Source organism: Coenobita brevimanus, chromosome 49 (genome assembly GCF_032717465.1).
Source record: "Coenobita brevimanus isolate Jiangsu-jjx chromosome 49, ASM3271746v2, whole genome shotgun sequence".
In the NCBI taxonomy this organism is placed as follows: domain Eukaryota; kingdom Metazoa; phylum Arthropoda; class Malacostraca; order Decapoda; family Coenobitidae; genus Coenobita; species Coenobita brevimanus.
Window position 1 is genome coordinate 4,836,801 of NC_137002.1, and position 13,854 is coordinate 4,850,654.

The 13,854-nt window shown below is 43.6% G+C and overlaps 1 pseudogene; it reads left to right on the forward strand.

The window, feature by feature from the left end:
- Positions 1 to 1,423: 1,423 nt before the first annotated feature.
- On the forward strand, positions 1,424 to 10,208 carry LOC145399465 (uncharacterized; annotated as a pseudogene).
- The last annotated feature ends 3,646 nt before the right edge of the window (positions 10,209 to 13,854 follow it).

Genomic DNA, 13,854 nt, shown 5'->3' on the forward strand with positions numbered 1-13,854 from the left:
GAAATATCTGAATAAAATGAAAAATAAGTCGCAAGGATGGAAGGGGTTACGGTAATTTGACCTCTATTAGCCCCAATTATCCTTATGGACGACCCGCCCAACTCTACACCGCTGAGAGAGAGAGAGAGAGAGAGAATGCACACAGGTAAATAGTTAGTTAATTGGATATAGACAGATAGATAAATAAAGAGACAGACAGACAGACAGATGGACGGATAGATAGATAAGCATATAGACACAGATGGATGGTTAAACAGACAGAGAGACAGATAGATGGATGGATGGATGGATGGATAGATAGATAGGTAGATAGACAGACAGACAGATAGATGGATGGACAGACAGACAAACAAACAGAAAGGTATCAATAAACAGGTATAGCCTAGAGGAATGAACTTTTAAAAATTCAGATACCAAGCTGGGTAATAAGTAATTGCAGAAAATAAAAACAATGCAAAATATATATCCCACCTACCTAACATTCTCTCTCTCTCTCTCACACACACACACACAGAAAATAAAAACAATGCAAATATATATCCCACCTACCTAACATTTAGTCTCTCTCTCTCTCTCACACACACACCTTGACCGTATTTGGCATGTGGGATTATACTGTGTTTATCATAATTTCTCTCTCTCCCTCCCTCTCTCTCTCTCTCTCTCTCTCTCTCTCTCTCACACACACACACACACACACACACAGCAGGTGGAACTATCCTGTGGTGACCATTACTCCCGGGGCGATCTTAAGCCCTGTCAACTTGAAGCACTCCCACGCACCCCTCACGTATTGACTGATGGGGGGTGGGGAGGGGAAGGGGGAGAGGGGAGGGGAAGGGCGACAAAGTAAGGGGAGGGAAAGGGGGAGACAGTGTGGGGAAGGGAATGAGGAGAGATGGAGAGGAGAGGAGGGGAAGGGTGAGAAAGTGAGGGTAAGGGAATGAGGAGGGAAGGAGAAGAGGGGAGAGAGATTGTGGGTATGGGGGAAAGGGGAGGGGAAGGGGGGGAAGAGCAAGGGCAAGGGAATGTGAAGGAAAGGAAAAGACGGGAGGGGAAGGGGGAGAGAGAGTGTGGGTAAGTGGGAGAGGAGAGGGGATGGGAGAAAAAGTGAGGGCAAGGGAATGAGGAGGGAAGGAGAAGAGGGGAGGGAAAGGGGTAGAGAGAGTGTGGGTAAAGGGGAGAGGGGAGGGGAAGGGGGAGAAAGTGTGGGAAAGGAAATGAGGGGAGAAGGAGAAGAGGGGAGTGGAAGGGAGAAAAAGTAGGGAAGGGAATGAGGAGAGAAGGAGTAGAGGGGAATGGAGAAAGAGGGAAAGTTAGGATGGAATCTGGGAGGGGGAGAGAGAGAGAGAGAGAGAGAGAGAGAGAGAGAGAGAGAGAGAGAGAGAATGTGGGAGGCAGTGGGGAAGGACAAAAAGTTGACATGTGTGGAAAGGACATGAGTAAAGGGGAGGGGAAGATAGGACGTTGTGTGTGTGTGTGTGTGTGTGTGTGTGTGTGTGTGTGTGTGTGTGTGTGTGTGTGTGTGTGTGTGTGTGTGTGTGTGTGTGTGTGTGTGTGTGTGTGTGTGTGTGTGTTTCTCTTAAGTAACACACGGTAATAGGAAAAGATGCAATAAACAAATAATTCTCTCTCTCTCCCCCTCTCTCTCTCTCTCTCTCTCAAACAATAAATCAATTCAAAAGACACCATACATAAAAACATAACATAAACAATATATACTCTCACTAAAAAATAATAGATTACAATGAAAAGCATAATACTGAAAAAATAAAACACGAATACCAATACATCATCATCATCACCATCATCATTATCATCACCACCACCACCACCACCATCATCATCATCCTAGTTCCCAGGTATGATGTTATTATTATTATTATTATTATTATTATTATTATTATTATTATTTACCATCACAGCTGCCTACCACTACTACTTTCACTGATAGCTAACATTACTACCACAACCAGTAGGCAACCACCATACCTACCACTATCACAATTCATAAACATTACCATCAACATAATACTACCACAACTATAACCACCACCTACCACTACCACAACTCCCACCACAACTACCACCATCACCACAATTACTATTTCTACCCCAGCAACCACCACTAAGACTAGGGCAGCCACTACCAAAACCACCATCATCACAACCACACGAGTACCCCCAGAAATACCACAACTACCACTACTTCAACTACTACCACAATCGCTACTACAACTACCTCACCTTCTGCCATTACCACAACTACCACAAAGTCGACCACAACTACCACAACTTAAATCCCAACCACATACACTTTCCTGTTCTCAACCACACACACTACCACAACCCACCTGCAACCTCTCTAAGCTGATTGATCAAACGGGCAACCATTGTACCCACAAACACCCACACCGCCCTACCGCCCACACCACCGAAGGCCTGGGATATGTGGGTGTGGGGGCGGGTGTGTGTGTGGCTATATTCAGATGAGGTACTTTCCCTCTCTTCGTGGTGGTGTGGGTGTGGGTGGGAGGAGAGAGAGTATGAGGGTGGGTGAGAGTGTGGGTGGGAGGTGGAAGAGGGTGGGTGTGGTTGACGGTAAGAGTGGACGAGGGACGTGGAGGAGGGTGGGTTTGGTGGGCAGGAGGTGGAAGAAGTGGGTGGGTTTGGTGGGTGGGAGGTGGAAGAGGAGGATGGGTGTGGGTGTAAGGATTTGGAAAGGGAAGAAGCGACTTTTGGAGAGACTGAGAAAGCAACAGAAGACGCAGACGAAGGGGAAGAAAAGGATAGGACAGACGAGGACGGTGACGAAGAAGGGGAAGAAGTGGGGAGAGGAGGAGAGGAGGAAGTTGAAGAGGACATTCTTGGCGAAACTGAAGGAGGCTCTGAAGGTGAAGAAACTGGGACGGAAGAATTTGCATAAGAAAGTTTGCAAGACGCTGAAGAAGGGGCAGAAGAAGAGGACGAAGATGATGTGAGAAGGACAGGAGGTGCACAAGTGGTAGATGAAAGGGGAGGAGAAATTTTGGAAGACTGTAAAGGAGAAGAAGGAAGTTTATATGACTCTGAAGATGGAGCAGATAAGAGGACAGGAATGGGTGGTGATGGCTTAATATGACGAGGACGACGAAGAGGACGAGGGGGGCGACGACGAGGACGGGAGCGACGGGGCAAGAGAGATTCCCCCCTACTTGACCTCAGGAGACGGGGCAAGGCGGGGCAAGAACGGGGCAGGAGGAGGGGACTCAGTGGGTGGTGTGTGCTGGTGGGGTGGGTGTCGGAGAGGGCGCGGCGGAGGGGTGGTGGTGGTGGGGCCGGGATGGGGTTGGGAGGGCGGGGCAGGGTGTGAGATCTGGAGACAGCCGGGGCGGGGCAAACGGGGCCAAGGATGTCCCCGTCTGACCGTGCCTTTCTGGGCGGGGCGGGGCGGGGGTGAGTGGAGGTACAGATTTCGGGGCAAGGGTGAGAAGGGGCGGGTATTTCGGGGCAAGATGGGGCAGAAATGGGTGGGGTGGAAGTAGGTAGGGCGGGGCAAGGTGGGACAGGCAATTTTGGGGGTGGGAAAGGTGGGGCGGGGCAGGGGGGAACGGAGCATTTTGGTGCGTGAATAGAAGGGGCAGGATAAGATGGAGCGGGGCGTTTCGGGGCATACGTAGGTGGAGCGGGGCATTGTGGGGTGGGGCAAGGGGGCATAGATGAAGCTGAGGGATAGACAGGAACAGGAACAGGCGGTACAGAGAGCTCCCCTTCCCACAAGCTCTCCACATCATCATCATCATCACTTCCACTGCTAAGGGGTGGGGTGTGTGTGTCTGAGGGGCTTCTGGGGCGGGCTAAGGGGTTGCCGTGCCTCTTAAGTGGTCTGGGGCGTGGCATGATCTTGGGGAAGTGGTATGCCCTCTCTGAGAACTTCTTGAAGGCACCGCTTCCATTTGCTTCCACCCACTTCCATCCACTTATTCTTCCACTTCCTTCATTTTTTCTTAGTCCACTGAACATTGTGATTAGATTAGCCTTCTCTCTCTCTCTCTCTCTCTATTTTTTATGCTCTCATATTTTGAACTACGTGATCATTTAATTCTCTCTCTCTCTCTCTCTCTCTCTCCCTCTCTCTCATTCGCACACGCTTACGTCACCCCTCGCTCACTCTCTTTACCCTTGTGAGGTCTCTTTCAACCACAACTACCACCACAATGCACCTCTCACACTACCACTCCCCTACCACAACTACCACCATCATCACAATTTCCATATTATTTCACTATCACCACAACTACCATCACAGTCACCACTACCACAACTACCACCACGCCATCCCACACTACCACAGCCACATCTACAACCACACCTCTATCACACTACCACAACGAACTATCACCACAAACACAACACCTACCAGTATCTCTCCTATCACCACCACACTACCACAATTACCACCACCACCACACTTCTCTCTCCTTGCACCACCACCACTACACTCCACCACTTTTATCTCCACCACCACAACCACCAACACCAACCACAACGCCTACCAGTACCACGCCGCACTACCACCACCACCACCACATTCCCAAAAGCCACCACCACCACAACACCCCCACACACCACCACCACCACCCCCACACCCCCTACAAACCACCACCACACCTCTCACCACAGTACCACATGACCACCACAGTTTTTTTTCCACAGTATCACCACATCACGAGGAAAAGCAAGCACACAACAGCTCGCCAGTCTAGTTTTTGAATCACTTTTCCAATACATAAATCTTTCTCAAAAAAAAAAAAAAAAAAAAAAAAACTACGTATATACAATTTTTTTCAAAGGTAAATTGGAATATATATTTTTGTTAATTATTCATTTTCAATTTTCTTCGTCCCTTTTTTTTCGTTTTTTTTTTTTTATGGATAGGGTTAATGTGCCTAAAATCAAAATCATGTGTTAATATTTAGACATTTTTAGAACGTAGTATGGTAAATAGTGGAGGGGGAGAGAGAGAGAGAGAGAGAGAGAGAGAGAGAGAGAGAGAGAAATGGCACCATATTTTCCTGAATAATATAAAGTATGTATTTGTATATGTAGAAATATATGAATGAATAATGGTAGGTAGTTGGTGTATGACTGACAAAAAAAAAAAAAAAGAAAAAAAGAAGAAGAAGAAGAAGAAGAAGAAGAAGGGGAAAAAGGAAAATGGAAAAAACGAAAAAAGTAAAAAATAAAGCAGAAAAGATAAAAGAAAAAGGAAAATGAGAAAAGCGGGAAAGTACAAAATAAAAGCAAAAGGAAAAAAAAAAGAGGAAAAAACAGGAAAATGGAAAAGGCGAAAAGAAAGTAAAAAATAAAAGCAAAAAGTAAAATTAAAAAAAAACAGGGAAAACAGAAGAAAAACTAAAAAGGTAAAAGGATAACATAAACAGGAAGAAAAAGAAAGAGGAAAAGATAGAAAAAAAAATTACTACACAGGTAAACACAACTCATTTCATTTCCAATATATACTATTTCTCTCCCACAGCACTTTTCATTTTCTTGTTTAATACTGCCTTTCCCTAAGTAATTTAATAGCACTTTCTACTTAAACAGGTAGTACATCCTGAATCGAGTCATAGTACTTTTGGGCATGTTACTTTAATACTTTACTACATTACTACACTATAAATCACTTGAGGGCATTTTCTGACGTTCATTAAGTCACCTCGATAAATAAGTTACACTGCATTTTCTCTGCACAGATTAAGAACACTTTTTTTTTACAAGTAATTATCGTTCACTGCACTTTCTCTGAACACTTAACACTTTTTAAATATCATATAAGTGTTTTGTGAATGGGTTATCCTTACTAAGACTTCTCGTAAATAAAGTTGAGGGCAAACTCTGATTCCAAGCATTTTATTCATTACTAGTAGCACTTATTAATGGCTCTTTTTTCAATGGACTTTTATTAATAAGATACCAGCACTTTTCAAAATAATCATAGTTTCCTTATTAGCATTTTTTTTACATTATACGCCAATGTCTTTTTCCAAATTATTTTTCCCATATATTATTCACCCATTTTTTGACAAGGGTAATTTTTTTAACTTTCTACCCCAAGATCTTTCCCATATTATTTTCCCATTTTTTTTCCAATATTTTTCCTCCGTTTTTTGAGAAAAAATTTTCTCATTCAATCCCTAGGTCTTTTCCTTTTTTTTTTTTTTCAATATTTTTTTTTTTGACGATTTTATTACACTCTGGAAATCCCTCTCGTACTGAAGAGGCTGACAGCTCTCTTTCTACTCTTTAATACGACTTTTCTACCTCTCAGGAGCCACTGAAAGAGAGAGAGAGAGGTTGTAAGTGGGTTGGAAGAGAGAGAGGAGGGAACTGAGGCCCTCTCTCTCTCACTCTCTCTAATTCCGGAAGCTCCTCAAGTGTGCTGGCTCTCTTCTTTCTCTCTTGTGGATGTGTGGCTGGCGTTTTCGTTTATACCTTTTTTACTGGTGTTGGGGATTCTCTTTAAAATCTCTCTCTCTCACTCCCTCCCACTCTCTCTCTCTCCAGGATGCAAAAAACAGACTATAATGTTCACATCCTCCCTTCTCCACCCTCGTTTTCTCCTTCCCTGCCTTTCCTTTCTTTCTTCCTTCCTCCCTTCTCTTCCCTGCCTTTCCTTTCTTTCTTCCTTCCTCCCTTCTCTTCCCTGCCTTTCCTTTCTTTCTTCCTTCCTCCCTTCTCTTCCCTCCCTTTCTTTCTTCTTCCCTTCCTGTTTCCTTCTGTACTCTTTCCTTCCTTCCTCCCCTCTCTTCCTTCCCTTCCCTCCCTCCTTCTTTAGCTAGCTAAGAATTAAACACGTCAAACACAAAAGAAATTACCACAACAATAAACAACCAATCAACCACAATCACAACCAAGCACCATACCATTACAACCACAATCCACCACAATCAACCAAGCACCATAACATTACAATAACAATCCACCAGTCAACCAAGCACCATAATATTACAACCACAATCACAACCATCATCAGCTACAACCACCTCCTACCACAATTCCAAAACAACCACATACTCAATCCAGAAAAATCAAACAACCAACATTACAACCATCACAACCACAATCAATAACAAATCGAAATCAACCAAATAACCAGCCAAGAGGTCACAGAAGACACTACAACCACAATCCCACAACAACCACAATCTACCACAATTACCCAACAACCTACCGCAATCACCCAACAACCACAATCTACCACAATTATATCCGGTGCCATCTCCTCTGACCACCAACTCCCACACCACTACCACAATTACCGCCTCAACTACGGCAAACTTCCCAGCTCTTGTACTACAATTACTACCACAGCTACTAGTACACCTACCACCTGCACTACTACAACTACTATTACTACTACGACTATTATTATTATTACTACCGGTACTACTACTACTACTACCACCACCACAAATATATCATAACTTCTATAACTACTGCAACCATAGCCTAGCACTACCACAATTACTTACACAACCACCACAGTACCACTCAATTCCAACCACTATCCCTACCACAACTACTAACACTCAAGCTACCACAACTATTTTTACCACAACCACTACCACTGAATCTACAACTACTACCACCATTCCTACCACAACTACCAACATCCCTCCTACAGGCAGCAATATTCCTTCATCATGTTGTTTTCTTATTCACTGCAATTACGAAGGAAGGGAGGGAGGGAGGGAAAGGAGGGGGAGTAGGAGAGAGGTAAGAAGGAATTACACGAGGGAAGGAAGGATGAATGGAAGGCAGGAAGAAAGGAAGGATGGATGGATGGATGAAAGGAAAGGTGAGTGGATGGATGAATGGATGGATGAGTGGAAGAAAAATGAAGATGGAGAGGAAGCACGAGGAAGAATGTAAGATGAGAGGGAGGGAAGAAGGGAGGGAGAAAGGAAGGAAAAAGGAAAAAGGATGGAAGGAAGAAGAAACGAAGGGAGGATGGAAGGAAAGATATGAAGATGGGGAAGAAGAATGCAAGTAGAATGGACGGCGAGAGGGAAGGAGGGAGGAAAGGAAGGGAGGAAGGAAGGGAGGGAGGGAGGGAGGGAGGGAGGGAGGGAGGGAGGGAGGGAGGGAGGAAGGAAAAGTGAAAAGAAAGGTACAGTTTGAAGGAAAAAAATTGTCCTAACGGTTTTTAATTGGAGAGAGAGAGAGAGAGAGAGAGAGAGAGAGAGAGAGAGAGAGAGAGAGAGAGAGAGAGGAATGGAATGACAGAGAAAGAGGTGAGGGGAGAGATAGGGGGTGGGGAAGTGGGAAGTTGAGAGGGAGGGAGAGAGGAAAGGGGAAGTATAAGGGGAAGAGGGAGAGGGAGGGAGGGAGAGGGGGGTGTGGAGAGAGCGGACACCCAGTAACCGTACTCCACAATTACTACTTCCGCCCTCACCACCACACTACACTATACCTCACCACACTAACTTCTACCACACTAAACTACACTAACCTCCACCACACAACACTGTACTCAATTATTAAAACACTGGCTACATATCTTCCACTTGCACGCGCACACACACACACACACACACACACACACACACACACACACACACACACACACACACACACACACACACACACACACACACACCACAAACCTATCTACCTTGCCTTCATATTAATTTATCTATCAATGTATCTACTTTCCATAACCATCCAACACATACGTACATCCTTACCCACCACACTATCTATCTACCTACACACCACACCATCTATTTACCTACCTACCTACCACACACTCCCCACCAACATCCACCTACCCACTTACCTACTACACACTCACCATCAATACTTACCTACACCCACACCAACCACTCACCTACCACACAAACTACTATACATCCACATGTCATTCAAATACAACTACCATCCACCACCAACCATTCAGTAGCTACCACGAACCAGACACTACCATACACCTACCTACCTATATACCAAACTCTTCAACACTCACTACTAACCACACAAACACACACACACAGAACCTACCTACCTAACACTGACAGTCACCTACCTACATTCACTCTATTCACCTACCTACCTACTTACCTACCAACATCACCAAACTCCCTACCTTCTAACCAATTACCTAAACTACAATTACTAAGAACTATGTATTGTCCATCTACCTACCTATCTATCACCCTTCCTACCTACCACACACCCTCCTACACCCACTTACAACCAGGCGGAGGGGAGTGAGAGGAGAGTGGGTGGGGCATCTGGTGAATCATCCAATTTACCCAATTCACCCACCGCCCTACACACACACACACACACACACACACACACACACACACACATACACAGGCACTCACACACACATATACACACACAGGACTCACACATACATATACACTCACACAGACATACATACATATAGACTCACACACACATACATACATACACAGGCATTCAGACACATACATACATACATACACAGGCACTCACACACATACATACACAGGCACTCACACACATACATACACAGGCACTCATATACACATACATAGGCACTCACACACATACATACACAGGCACCCACAAACACATGCACACACATACACAGACACTCACATATACATACACGATACATACATACAGTACATAGGCACTCACATATATATACATACACAGGCACTCACATATACATACAAAGGCACTCACACACACACACACACAATAAGCTCTTGCCCGGAAACTACGAGACAGTAGGCGAAGGCAAGTATCAAAGGGCCTCTCTCTCTCTCTCTCCATGGTAATACAGACAATTTTGTTCTGGTGTGTGTGTGTGTGTGTGTGTGTGTGTGTGTGTGTGTGTGTGTGTGTGTGTGTGTGTGTGTGTGTGTGTGTGTGCGCTCTCCCCCAGCTGAATCACACCCTTAAGCATCCTTCTCGTGTTCAAAGGAGGTGAATTAAGGGCAGCACCGCACCAGTCCCGGGTTCGCTTTCTCGTGGCCTTAACAGACTTCCAGCACTTCTTCGTGACTAGCATTTCTCCATGTGCCAAGCAAATTTTCCCTTTATATTACTATTCCACTATTTCTCTCTCTCTTCACAGCACTTCTTCGTGACTAGTATTTCTGTATGTGCCTAGTTAATTATGTTCCTATTGCATGATTTTTCCTCCCTTTATAGCACTTCTTCGTGACTAGTATTTCCGTATATTTTCACTTCTTATGCTACTATTCCACTATTTTTCTCCCTTTATAGCACTTCTTCGTGACTAACATTTCTATACCGATGCCACGTAAATATAGTGCCACAGAGGGACGCCTTCACGTGGTGGCACTGATATGGCCGGCTGGTGGAGCCGCCAGGTGATATAAGAGTCCCAGAACCCAATGTCTAAAAGTTGAAGGCTGGACAAAATCAGTCGGTAGTCTACTGGGTTCACGTCTAGATAAGCCTGTACTACTACTACTACTACCACCACTACTAGCCTCTATTACTACTACTACTATACTACCACTACCACAATTTCTTCTACTACTACTGCTACCACCACAACCACCATTTCTACTACCATCACCACTACCACCCAAGAAAAAGTTAAAATAGAGAGAAAGAGCTTAAAATAAAGAGAAAAAGAGCTAAAAAACAGAGCTAAAAATACAGTAGAGCTGAAAATAGAAAGAGCTAAAAATAGAGCTAAAAAATAGAGAAAAAGAGTTAAAGAGAAAAAGCTAAAAATAAAAAGAGAAAGCTATAAACAGAAAAAGAGCTAAAAATAGAAAAAAAGAGCTAAAAACAGAGGAAAAGAGCTAAAAATAGAGAAAAAGAGCTAATAAAGAGAAAGAGAAAAAGAGCTAAAAATAGAGAAAAAGAGCTAATAAAGAGAAAGAGAAAAAGAGCTAAAAATAAAGAGAAATTGACCATGAATTACAAGAGAGCAATGTCCTGATAAAGAGCGATATAAAAAGAGAGTGTCATGTGTGTGTGTGTGTGTGTGTGTGTGTGTGTGTGTGTGTGTGTGTGTGTGTGTGTGTGTGTGTGTGTGTGTGTGTAGTGTTTTTAGAAAGCTGAAGTATGTGTATGAATTTTTACACACACACACACACACACACACACACACACACACATTCTTTCCTATAATACAAAGCGATGCACACACACACACACACACACACACACACACACACACACACACACACACATACACACACACATTCTCCCCTATAATACAGACAGCGATACAAACACACCCACCCACCCACACACATTCTCCTCTAAAATACAGTGACAACACACACACACACACACACACACACACACACACACACACACACACACACTCTTTTCCATAATACAGATAAAACACACACACACACACACACACACACACACACACACACACTCTCTATCTATCTCTCTTTTCCATAACACAGATAAAACACACACACACACACACACACACACACACACACACACACAAGGAGATGATGGGGGCGATATGTGTCAAGAAGGGATATAAAGGGACTGGAGAGGAGGGGACGATGGGGAATGAGGGAGCGGTGGGGGAAAATGAAGAAATAAAAAAAATAAAGAGGAGGGGGAAACTGAAGAGAAGGGGAAGAGAAATAAGGGAGGAGGAGGAGGAGGAGGAGGAGGAGAAATGAAGATAGGGAGAAGGAAGGGCAAAATGGAAAGAAAGGGATTGGAATAAAGGATGACGATGATGATGAAGAGGAGGAGGAGGAAGCGGAGGAGGAGAAATGGAAGAGGGGAAGGGGAGGAAAAAGGAGGAGGAACAGGAAGCGAAAGAGAGGGAGGAGGAGGAGGAAGTAGAAGTGGGGATGGGATGAAGATGACGACGAGGAGGAGGAGGAAGTAGAAGAGGAGGAAGGAAGAAGAGGAGGAGGAGGAAGAGGGGAAGGGGGGGAGGAGGAGGAGGAGGAGGAGGGTATAATCGAAGAAGAAAACGAAGTCATGACAGGCTATACTAATCAAATCCAAATAAAAACCCAATACAAGAACTAATTTTTCAAGTTATTTCTCGTGGCCAAAATATTAACTGATTTTCCAATATATAAAGACACACAAAAAGGTAAAATTATATATACTTATTGATCTAGATTCATATATTTTTCTTTCTCTTCCCATTTCCTCTTTCTCTGTCTCCCTCTCTCTCACTTTCTCCTCCTTTCCTTCCTTCTTATCAACTTTACCTCCCTCTTCCTTTCACTTCTTCATTTCTCTCTTCCCATTTTCCTCCTTCCCATCTCTCCCTCTCTCTCTCTCTCTCTCTCACACACACACACACACACACACACACACACACACACACACACACACCGCAGTTGCTTGAGCGCCAGACAAACCCACCAAAGGGCTTCTTCACTCTCAAGGCTTCACTTTGCCTACAAGAATCTCTCTCTCTCCTATTGGTACATTTTCTCTACTTCGTCTAAGTCCATTTTCTTTAGTTTTCTCTTTACTTCGTTTCCTATTGGTCCATTTCACACACACACACACACACACACACACACACACACACACACACACACACACACACACACACACACGCGGTTATTATATGGGACTTTAAACCCCACCCAAATGTACCTAACTTTATAAGGAGAGACAGAGACAGAGACAGAGAGAGAGAGAGAGAGAGAGAGAGAGAGAATAAATTAGTTTTAGAAGTTGTAAAGAGGGAATTTCAATAACACTAATTTACTGAGAGAGAGAGAGAGAGAGAGAGAGACAGAGAGAGTTCAATTAGTTGTAGCATTTATAGAGGCAATTTTAATAACTAATTTAAAGATAAAAATAAATAAATATATGTAAATGGAAAATTAAAGGACGGCAGATAATGTAAATAAAATAATGAAGGAAAGAAGGAAGGATGGGGTGAAGGAAGGAAGGAAGGAAGGAAGCAATGGGTGAAGGAAAGAAGGGGTGAATGAAGGAATAGGTGAAGGAAGGAAGAGATGAAGGAATGGCTGAAAGAAGGGGTAAAAAAAGAAATGAATGACAGGATGCATGAATGAATGAATAAAAGAGTGAAAGAATGGATGAAGGAAGGGGTGAATGGATGAACGAATGAATGAAGGAAGGAAGGAAGGAAAGGGTGAAGGAAAGAAAGGAGTGCAAGAGAGCTGAAGTGAAGGAATGTGAGTAAATGATTAAGTGGAATAATGAAAAAAAATCTACTGATATGATATAAACTGGATAAAATAGATAAAAAATAGATAAACAAGATAGATAAAGGTACAATAATGGGCAGATATAACTGATAGATAGATACGAGTAAATGTCAATAGATAACCTCGATAGACAGATATAAAATAGATACTTGGATAGCTAGATAAAGGTAAAATATTGGACATGATAGATTGATAGGTATAAATGGCGATAGATAACCAAGGTCGATAGATACAGAGCCTAGATAGACTGAACGTACCTAGCCTTATAGGGAACTAAGTACCCCACCCTACTTGCATGTGAAGTACGGAAGGAGTGAAGAATGAAGGACGTAATGAATGAAAGACGGAAGGAAGGAAGGGAAGAAGGAAAGGAAAGGTAGGAATGAAGGAAGGAAGGAAGAAGGAAGGAAAGGAAATAAGGGAGGAATGCAAGAATGAATGAATGAAGGGAGGAAGGAAAAAAGGAGAGGAAGGAACGCAAGAATAAATGAATGAATGAAGGGAGGAGGGAAGGAAGGAATGGGAAGAAGGGAGGGAGGATGGATGGAAAAAAGACGGATGAATGGAAGGAAGGATGGAGGGGATGTCTGAAAGAAGGAAGGAGTTTAAAATGAGACTGAAGGAAGGAAAGAGTAAAAGTAACTGACTTCAG